Source organism: Piliocolobus tephrosceles, chromosome 13 (assembly GCF_002776525.5).
Source record: "Piliocolobus tephrosceles isolate RC106 chromosome 13, ASM277652v3, whole genome shotgun sequence".
Taxonomy (NCBI): Eukaryota; Metazoa; Chordata; class Mammalia; order Primates; family Cercopithecidae; genus Piliocolobus; species Piliocolobus tephrosceles.
This window is the reverse complement of record NC_045446.1, coordinates 82,243,168-82,252,019: the sequence shown is the minus strand read 5'-3', so window position 1 is coordinate 82,252,019 and position 8,852 is coordinate 82,243,168. Positions and strand designations below refer to the sequence as shown.

The 8,852-nt window shown below is 39.7% G+C and overlaps 1 pseudogene; it reads left to right on the top strand.

Annotated features, from left to right (window-relative positions):
* The first annotated feature begins 730 nt into the window (after positions 1-730).
* On the top strand, positions 731-1,218 carry LOC111540680 (annotated as a pseudogene).
* The last annotated feature ends 7,634 nt before the right edge of the window (positions 1,219-8,852 follow it).

Below are 8,852 nucleotides of genomic sequence, written 5' to 3'. Positions count from 1 at the left end.
GGAGAATGGCGTAAACCCGGGAGGCGGAGCTTGCGGTGAGCTGAGATCCGGCCACTGCACTCCAGTCCGGGCGACAGAGCAAGACTCCGCCTCAAAAAAAAAAAAAAAAAAAACAAGATTATTTGATTGTGTTAATCATATACCTTCTGGTTATTTGGTTTTATAAAAAATGGCCCAAAACATCAGTTCTGTGCTAGGCAATCATAATATTGATCTCTCCACTAAGTAAACATGACGCAGATAAATTATTTGTGTAATTTTGCCCTTTAAAGTTCATGTAAAGGTATCAAATCTTTATCATCTGTATTATAAAATCCACATAGAGGCTGGGAGCAGTGGCTCACGTCTGTAAATCCCAGCACTTTGGGAGGCCAAGGTGGGCGGATCACGAGGTCAGGAGATCAAGACCATCCTGGCTAACACGGTGAAACCCCGTCTCTACTAAAAAAAATACAAAAAATTAGCGGGGCGTGGTGACGGGCACCTGCAGTCCCAGCTACACGGGAGGCAGAGGCAGGAGAATGGCATGAACCCGGGACGTGGAGCTTGCAGTGAACCCAGGACGTGGTGGCGGAGATGCGCCACCACACTCCAGCCTGGGAGACAGAGCGAGACTCCATCTCAAAATAAATAAATAAATAAATAAATAAATAAATAAATAAATAAATAAATATTTTTAAAAATCCACATAGAGTCTATAGGAGTTGGAGACCCTGCAGGACTATCTGTCATGGCAGCTGGGCTATTAAGTTTGAGCACTCCCGGTCTTTTGGAGGCAGCGGTGACACAAAGGCTCCTGGCCACCCACGTCCGTTGGGAATCCAGCTTCTCCAGGACTGTGGTCGCCCCTCTGCTGTGGCGTGAAAGCAGCCCTCCGAACTTACCATACACTGGCAGGAGGACCCAGATCCTGAGGACTAAAACTTCTACGAGAAGAACCCAGACTCCCATTGTTACGACAAGGACCCCGTTTTGGACATCTGGAACATGCGAGTTGTCTTCTTCTTTGGCATCTCCACTGTCCTGGTCCTTGGCAGCACCTTTGTGGTCTATCTGCCTGACTACAGGATGCCAGACTGGGCCCATGATGGAGCTGAGATGCTTGTGAAATACAAAGAGGCCAATGGCCTTCCCATCAGGGAATGCAACTGCTTCCACCCCAGCAAGATCCAGCTGCCAGAGGATGAGAACTGACCAGTTGCTGAGTGGAGCTCAAGAAGCACCACCTTCCCCACCCCTTGCCTGCCATTCTGACCTAATTAAAGGGGCTGTAAGTCTGAAAAAAAAAAAAATCCATAGGAGTCAACGCATACCTATCTGATGTTTTTGAAACTTTGTACTTTGTTGTGTCTGTTTGATTTTGGGATTGATTTTGGAATGACTGTCCTACTATATCTTGTTCTTCCTTCTCCACTGATTCCGTTTTAATTTCATTTTCAATTTCCTTTTATAACTTGTTCATAATTTATGTGACACACTGTGTCCCCTTGATTCTAGACTAGGGTCACCTCAAAACCACTAACCTATAACTGCATAAAACAATGTGCATATACTTAACATTACTGAACTGTACATTTAAAAATGGCTAAGATGGTCAATTTTACATGTTTCTTTTTTTAAACAATTCAAAATTATGTATATATACACACACACACATATATATATGTGTGTGTATATATATATATTTCTAAATAAGCCTTCTCTAGGGATGGTACTTTTAAAGTTTTTTATATAAGGTGCAGAACACCTGAGCTTTACGGCAGAGCCACAATATTTTTGGAATGAGAGTGGGAGGTAGTAGTTATTGACTGCATAATTTCACACAATTACCTCACTTAAACCCAAGGACATGCACAGTAATTACAATACATCACCTTCTGTCCATCATCTGATCAACTGCAAAACTCTTGCCTGTCAAGAAAGCCACTTAACCTAAATAACAAGTCAAAGAGTGAAACCTTCAATTTGAAATCATTTGGGAATTTTGAATACATTTGGTGTCTAAGTCAGGAGGGAAAGATAGGTGGGGATAATTTTTCCTTTTCTTTTTTTTTTTTTTTTTTACCAAAAACAAGTGTTTAGGTTTCTCATGTAGACCAACAGAAGACAGATCTAACACATAAGATGGGGACAGTGGACTACACGTAACTCCCAAGGATGCTCAAAGTGAGCAGAGGACAGAGATGGTTTCATGTCTAACGTTGCTGCTGCGGCATCATCAGACATCGCAGCAACATCATCGGACATTTAATGTAGTAAGCATTTCTTCTTTGTAATATATGCAGAGCTCATCAAGATCCTGGTGACACCAGTCCCTTCTGGATAAGAATTTCCACGGGTCTAATCAGTGGTGAACACGCAGGGCAGTCCCTTCAGCCTGACATTCCCTCACGTAAGCCTAATTTAATTGTGGCCAATTCTTATCTGAGTCAGCTCTTCACCCACAGAAGAGAGAAACTCTGAACAGGTTTCACACATGCTGGCCTAGGGCTGTTTCGACTGACATCTTCCATAATTGAGGCAGCTATCTTTTCTCCTCCAGGTAATGTTTCCACATTCTACCAGGGAAAGAATGATAAGCTAGATATGAATGAAAGGCATTATTTGCAAGTGGGGTGTGCCCTCCTAAGTCATGGGCAGAATCACTTCTTTATTGACAGCATTTTCTGGAATCCCACTATAGATGATTAAAATTAAAAAGAAAGAAAAACTCTAGGCAACAGATCAGCTTTTTTGCAGAAGGTATAAAATGGATCCTGATAAAAGTGGAACCTGTCAAAAGTCATAAGGCATAATTTCATTAAATTTTAATTTTGTTAAAATTAAAAATGCATGATTCTTACTTTTAAAGATCTACCAAATGGAATGGTGTTACTCTCCTTTTTTTTATTGAGACAGGGTCTCAGTCTTTCACCCAGGCTGGAGTGCAATGGTGCAATCATGGATGGCTGTAGCCTTGACCCCCCAGGCTCAAGGGATCCTCCCACCTCTGCCTCCTGAGTAGCTGGGACCACAGGTGCATGTCATGACACCTGGATAATTTTCATGTTTTTAGTAGACAAAGGGTTTTGCCATGTTGCCCAGGCTGATCTCAAACCCCTGGGCTCAAGCAATCCACCTGCCTCGGCCTCTGAAAGTGCTGGGATTACAGGGTGAGTCACTGCAACTGGCCTCCCTCTTTTAGTCATTACTCTCCCTTCTTCATGATCTCACTTTAAATGAGAAGACATGGCAAAATGCAAATACTTGAATACTGGTCAACTACATTGCTTACCAATTCAATTTTCACGCTCAATTTTCTCACCAACTGTAATCTATTTAAACTGAGGAGTAAATGCGAAAGTTTTTCTCCCTTTTAGCTTTTATTGGGGGGAGGGAGAATCAAGGAAGAACCATGATTAAAGAGATGTTTTAGGTAGAGTATAAATGCTTTGTAGCTCCTGTGTGTGAGATATAACTGAGGAGAGAACCAAACATCCTGCCCTTCCTTCAAAAATGCCTTGCTACTGTTTTCATGGAGAAAAAATAATACTTTTAAGGTACGACGTATATTTATGAGGCAGAAGTAGAGAGAATGATAATTTGAACATAATTAGAGTTTATAAAAAACTTTCATGGTTTTTCTAGTTTTTGATGAAGGCTAGAATCTGGAGAATTTTGATTATGTTACGGGACTTACAGCTTTAAATTCTCCACCAAATAAGGGGATTCTGAGAGAAAACACACTTGTATACAGAGAAGAGAAGAAGGCAAGGTGCAGAGAGACAGCTGGATGGACACTGATGACTTACTACGCCATCCTCTTGGTCCCAGGTCCCAGGGCCAGCTGCTGCGTTACTTGAATCCTTGACTGTCTTATACTAGAATTTCAATGATTCCAGGGTAAGTCAGAGAATTAAATTACTAATATGACTTAAGGAGAATCTGAAACACACAGGAATCACTATTATAATAAATATTTGTAACTTTACAAAGGATCAGACCAATGGTGCTGAAGCCCAAATACCATTAACACGACTCCACACGTGGAATCACAAAGGAGCTGAATGACCTAAGACAGCTGTCTGACCTCTTCATTCCTCCCCAGTTATTTGGGTAGGACTTATAAGTATCTGGCCTTCTGTTCTGCTGATTTTCAGCTTGGTTTCCAGTTTTTATACATAAAAATATGGTGCTTGGGTTCTTAGCATGACCTTGGAGCCATCAATTATCTAAAATTTCTACTTTTAAATGCTGAGATCACTTAAACCCCACTGTTAAGTACACTGGTTCTGCAACTCAATTTAATTCAGCCAACATTTATGAAATACTTAGCAGAGATCAACTTCAAGGAAATTAAGGGAGGGAAAATACTAATATAACACGGCAAATACTATAAAGCAAGGAAACAAAGGGCTATGAGGACACAAAGCGGGGACTAATTGCTGTGTAGGAGCAAGAAAATAGAGGAATTCTATGGAATAGAAGGCAATAAATAGTATCTTACTAAGTGCCTACCAAGTGCCAGATATTGTGATCATGTATGCCTTAAATACATTATTTTATTTTATCCTCACGATAACCTCAGTGGGTATCATTATCTCCATTTTACAGATGGTAAAACTGAGGTTTGAGGGTGCCCAAGGGAGAGAATACAGTCATGGGTTTTTAGTTTCTGTTTCTGGTTGGGCCAGTAAAGCCCCTTCTTCAGCCCTCTTTTCTGCTTATCACTAGAGACAGAAACCAAAAACCATGTCTTCAAGCTGCTAAAAGCCTAAAACAAAACACAGTAACAACAACAACAACAACAACAACAACAACAACAGCAACAAATTAAGGCAGGTTGGACAAGCTTGGGTAATTAAGGTATTTGGCTTATGTTCCCATTCATATGTGGTAGAGCTATAATTCCAACTTCAGTGTATTTCATTCCAATGCCTAGGCTCTTACCCACCATGTTATTATGCTCTCATCTGAGGTGGATCACAGAAGGCAGAAACAATTCCAATAATTAACTGGAATCTTTTTGGCCCAAAATCCAGAGGGAGCAGCGGAAGTAAAAACACAGATGTGGGAAAGTGCAAGAACTGTCTAAGAAAGAATCAGTGACGCAGTTTAGTTCAACTGAAGGAAGCTCATACACAGGGTGAACAAAGCTTAAGCCCTAAATGTCAAAATGAAGACCATGAACTTTAATCTTGGGCACTTCAGGAGCCCCCTCCCTGCCTGATTTTCCTTTAATGATCAGGTTAGCACCATGATGGAAGAGCTGCTTCAGGAAAATGATGGCTCTTGTAGCTAACATGTGTGAGATATAATTGAGGGGAGTAGAGAGATAAGAAGCAGAAGGGTTTGATAAAGAACCCCAAACTGAAAAAGAAAACAGCATGGCCCTTTAGTCAAGTTAATTTATCCCAGCTTTAGTACTTTCTATATGTATTATTGTTTAATGTATTATTTTTCCACTTATAAATCCCAATGATTACATGCAAAAACAATTTTTTGTCAGCAAATTTTCTAAATGAGTGGGTCTCAAGAATGTAGACCAGAAAATTCCATTTAAAAATCAAGAAAATCTGAGTTCCAATTCAGTTTTTCATTTACTTTAGAATACATTGTGTTAGGACATTCACAGAGCCAAAGACAAAAAGGTTAGTACCTCAGTTCTGGAGTATCCAAGTCCTTGATGAAGGAAAAGAAGTCAAGACATGGTTTTATAGTCACTTTGTAAGAAAGAAGGTCAGCTGCTTCCAAAACACCCATGACAGACACTTTAATAAGAAGGGGTTTACTGCTAAACTAACACTCCACACCTGCCCTGAGGGGCTATGTTTAGTGCTATTTTACCATTATCTGCATTTCATGTGCTTCTGCCACAAGCGTTTATTTTGTTAAACAAACTATAATATATGACCTGCCTGAAGAGAAAATATTTATTCAGATCAGAAAAGGACTTTTAATACCTCAGAGAGGTTTTCATGAAACTCTCATTTAGGAAAAAAAAAAAAGAAGAAGAAGAAATAAAACATACCTTATATGCACTGCATTTCATTATCTACTCAACCACAGATAATACTTAACTGTGCAATAGCAGTGCTAAATCATGTTAAATTATTCTTGATCTACCACATTTTAAAGATAGGCTGAAACTTATCTCAGACAGCCCTCCTAATTATATATTTTATCTGACATGATAAAGTATTTCATTACAGGTTTTATTTTCTTAACATTTAAACAACTGTGTATAGCATTCAATAACATCTGAAAAGCTGTAAATGTATGTTTCTTTCTCTCTCTCTGTCTCTCTCTCTCTCTCTCTCTCACACACACACACACGTACACACCCTTTACTCCTGTCAATTTCCCTAACAAGAAATCCCTTCCTTTACTCCATTACCATAATTTGCAAACTAAAGTCAATGGGAACTCATTAAAATACTTCACATTATTCAATATTTGTTGTGTTTATCAGATATTTAAAGCCTTTCCTTCCAAAGTGCTAATATTCTAAAAAATAAAACAATTACACATTTTGAAAGGCATAACAGCAACATTCAAATGAATATTTACCCAAATAAATAATAATGAAGCAATAAAGTACTCCATTTATTTGCATATGTTTGTCCATCACCCAACACAATGCCCTTAGAGTTAATTAAAAACTCAAAACCCATGCGATACAGCTGAAGGAACTACACTCAGAACATGAAGATCTGAGTTGTACTTCGGCTTGTCTTGGGACCCTGGGCAAAACACTTCAACTCTCTGACCTTGCTCCTCCTCCCCAACCTCACAGAGCTATTTATAAAATCATGTTCCTGAAAGCATCCTGAAATTTAACGGATAAACTATCTTTCATTGTACCGCTGAGGAAGCCAAGGACAAGACAATGAAAATGTCTTGCTCAGAGTTAAAAGGCAGAGTGCAACAGATAGCTCTGCTAGATTCTCCAACAGGCAGACAAACTGTTAGGACATGAATAAAGCAGAGAGGGGGATAGGGCAGCTTCCATGGATTAATGCCAAATTCTGCAATCATAAAATCTAGAAACACACTTTTAATTTCAACATACATGGAGTTTTGTAATATTTCAAAGAGGTCTCATTTTATTTTGACTTACATAGATGGGCACATCATCATCTTTCGACGTTTACTGCATCTGAAGGTCTCAAATGGTCTCTAGGAAGGAAATGTTTTTCCTTCAGTTCTCTTTCCACTACATTTCAACTGTTTTTGTGTTTGTCTGTTAGCTTTCTTCTCATGCTAAGTGTTGCAACCTTCACTTTAAAAATGCAAAGTCATTTTAATGTTTGACTTTAAAATCTTACCTGATTTCTAATGACTGTGAAAAACACGTTCAAATAAAGCTGGAGCGTATTAAGTACAGGTCAAATCTTTCTCTACTATCACCCAGTGTGCAAGCTTCATTCTTCCCCGACCGTTTCTTACTGCAGAAACTGTCAAGGTTTCTGACTCATTGATTGGTAAGGCAAGCTCCCAATGGCTTAGAAAAAGCTAACAAGCTAGAACTGGAGAGAGGGATTTTTGTTGCTTTTTTGTTTGTTTTTGGTTTTGGGAAATTTTTTGGCACTCAGCAACAGCTTCTCCTTTGCAACCTGTTCAGAACTCCTTGCATGAAGCTCCCAGGCTATCACAAAAGAGCTGGTGCTTGTGCAACCATTAAACTCTGTTTACTGTCTCAGACAAGAAACAAAGAAAGATAGGTGCCCAGCAACAGAAGCATAGCAGGAAGAATTTAGGTTGGCCCCCAACTTTCAGAAGCTGAGGTTAAAACAAGTTAGCTAACAGGGGCAGTTTTCTTTCAGCAACTCCTTGAACCCTCAGGACTCAGCAGACTTGAGGTTTTAACAACTTTTATGGATGTATGAATGTGGGAAGGAGAATAACTAGTACCTCCTCAGGAACTGCCTGCCAAGATGTCCTTACTTTTGAGTTCTCCAAGGCTCAGTTTTTGGAAATGTGAGCTCTGGAGAAAATTCAGAAGTCACAGGCCTTTGTGGCAGGTAGGTGACCATGCGGACTCAAGGCACAAGTCTGAAAGCGCAAATGCCTGCCTCTATCCTGCCCTTCATCTACCCAAAATGAGGAGTGGGGAGACTTTTTGATATCCAACCTGGAATTCCAGTATTTAATTTGAGCAGGTGCCGAAGAAACACAGAAGCACTTTGAGATTCTAACAGAGACATTTATACCCCAACTCTATGTATTGCAGTTAAATTTGGAGAACAGTTCAGTTCTCCGTGATGAGCAAGTCTCTGCTTAGTGTTTTCTCCGTGCACAGCACCTTGTTAGCTGGACACGGGATAAACAGTGGCAATGTCATGTTTGCCCTAGAAAACTTAACTCACCACACCACCCTTTACCATATGAAAAATGCAATTCAAATTTCTCTTCTCATGTCATATTTCTTTAAAATGTATTTACAATGCCAAATGCTTCAGGGTACAATGAGTCAAGGTAAAAATTTTACTCCTCTCAGAAAAACCTGACCTATATCAGAAAGAAATCCAAAAAAAGGTTGCCAATCATTTACAGCACTAATGTTTTAAAATCTCTGCCATCTGTACAAGACTTTCCAAATTATTCAGGTAATTTAAAAATGTACTACCTAGCTTTGTCTTCACTGCAACTCCTTAAAGTGGGCATTATTCCTCATTTTTACAGATGGGGAAGCTGAAGCTCAAAGAGGTTAAGACTTGGGCAAATCAAGCAGCTCATACGGTCCCAGAGCAAGGACTGAGACAGCACAGGTTTCTGGTTCACAGTGGCCTCCATTACTACAGACACCAAACAAAATTACTCCAGCTATACTTCAACACAGAGAAGGCAAGCATTAATACTGAAGAGGTTTG